Here is a 2,253-nt window from a genome sequence, read left to right as displayed (position 1 = left end):
AGCTCTCAGTTGACCTGGCATGGTGGGCTTCCACTTCTGAATAACAGAGAAGACATTCTCAAAGGTGGGCCCATTTAGGGTTTTTTGTTTTAAACATTACCTAATCTGTTTCATCGTTGTGGTTTTGAATTATTTTGTTTCTGCTCTGGCCCCACTATCTGGGTGACTTTCTTTCCTGAGTCAGCAAGGGGCTAATGATAAAAGCCATCATAATTATTTAATCATGATCCCCTTTTAACTCCAAAATGGCACTGTGCTGAACTGAAAAGCTTTTCTGATTAAGTATCTACTAAATACCATATTTCATTTATAATGCTCACCTTTGTATGCAAGGAAAGTAGATGTCACAGCTCCAGAATGGGCTCAAAACCATTTTATCTGATTAGTTATTCTGATAAAGACTTGATTCCCATAATAAATTGGACATAATGGAGAATACATTCATGAAAAGAGTGGGTAGATACATTTTTGCACAGAGTTTAATTTTCCAATTGTGAAAGTCAGAGAATACAAAGTAAGTTTTCGTGAACTGTATTACTTTCTCATGCTTTTTACATTCCTATGATATAGTGAAAGTTATTTTATTGCATGAATGCAAAATTAATGTCAAAATAATGAGGTTGCATTGAGGCTTACAGCAGGAAAACCAAGGAACTCAAATGATTTTTTCCTATCCTGTTAATTCTGGCCATAGCACCTAAAGTGCCCCATACCCTCCTGCCAGTCAGCTGTGAGAAAAAGGTGGCTGGAAATAGTGAGGAATCAGAGAAAAAAAGGTAAGATTGTGAAGTCGAGTTAAAGTTACCTAAGAGTATCCTGAGTTCCCCTCCTCTCTCACTATCACCTTTACCTTCCAACTTGGAGTTAATTGCTTAAAAGAATAAAATTTTGATAAGTTCAATAGGAAATTCAAGTTTTTCATATTAATTTTTTTATCATATTAATATTTGCATGTAGTTAAAATGCAAATGATATAAAGCCTCATATAGCAGTCTAAATTGGGTCAAAAATTTCAATTGGGTAGAATATAGGGTTGCAGTATTGTAAACTTAACATAATTGGGGTGAATCTAGTTCAGAACCCATCACCAATTTCTTCGGTTATACTGAAATTCATAATATTGTGAGGTGTATGGTCAAGGGGTTTTCCTGAAGTTCTAAATGTCATAATTAAAAGTGGAAATTTCCCTCTCACCTTTTCATACTTCCCCAGCCATAATCTGCTTCAATATTTTGTACTCTTCCTACTGGTATTGACATTTTTAGATAATAATTCAGATAATTCTAATAGACTTATAGGGATCTGCAAGAGAGGCATTTAATTTTGATTAATGGCATAATGTATAGATAATTTGTATTTTTAGATAATATTTTGGAATAACTAAAGAGAGTTATCTGGTTGTGATATCTGAATATTATTTGCTGAACAGTTAAGTAGTATACTACAATTATGGTTTCTTTCTTGTATAATTTTTAATTAAATTTACTTATTCAGTTTTTCATATGTTTATCCTCAATTCTTTCCACACACACCATCGGATCTTTCATATATCAATTTATTTTCCAAATGCTCAAATATATCAGACTATCATCTATCTATAATGTAAATTTAAGCTTACCTTTAGTAGCAATTAATTAATATTAGATTTGCTGTACTCTGTTGTTATAACTCCCCCCGCCCCCAAACTGAGTCAGAAAACAACAGGGACTAGTCAATTTTAGAGTTTTATTCCATTAAATGACTGGGAAAAGTTCATTGCTTAATGTGTATTTTAACTACCTTAGACTATTATTTTAATTTTTGAAATTAGAATAAAAATAAAATTTTACTCTTGAAAGAGACTTCATTCATTCACTTATTTATTTTTTTAACAGATGTATTCAACAGATTTTTAAAACACTTATTCAACAGCTTTTCATTTAGCAAAATGGCAGTTTCATGTGATTCAAATTAATGCTGTGAGTCTGGCACTCTGCTAGGCACTTGGTCATAACAGTTTTATTCAGTCTCTCACTTTACACAGGGGAAGGAAAAACAAAGCTGTCTATTGATAAAGATTATTTATATTAAGAACAATAAAGAGTAATGCATTTCTAAGAGCTAAACAAAAATACAATTGTTAGTGTACGCATTAGAGGTTTACTTTCTGCAGCGTTATAGTTCCAAAGGCATTTCCTGATACTTTACTGTTCTAAATTTGAGCATGTTGCTGAAGTCCTATGTGATAGGTACTTAAGAGATGAAAAGAAAAAA

The 2,253-nt window shown here is 32.2% G+C and overlaps 1 pseudogene across 1 annotated transcript in view; it reads left to right on the top strand.

Moving 5' to 3' along the window:
- The window catches only part of LOC105534541, a 27,449-nt pseudogene that overhangs the window by 18,975 nt on the left and 6,221 nt on the right, over positions 1 to 2,253 (top strand). The window contains exon 2 of the transcript XR_001005296.1: positions 695 to 776. The product of XR_001005296.1 is annotated as an RNA-binding motif protein, X chromosome-like (transcript). The remainder of the gene's footprint in view (positions 1 to 694; positions 777 to 2,253) is intronic.

Source organism: Mandrillus leucophaeus, unplaced genomic scaffold (assembly GCF_000951045.1).
Source record: "Mandrillus leucophaeus isolate KB7577 unplaced genomic scaffold, Mleu.le_1.0 Scaffold1361, whole genome shotgun sequence".
NCBI lineage: Eukaryota > Metazoa > Chordata > Mammalia > Primates > Cercopithecidae > Mandrillus > Mandrillus leucophaeus.
Note: the sequence above shows the minus strand (reverse complement) of the source record. Positions and strands in the feature narration are given on the sequence as shown.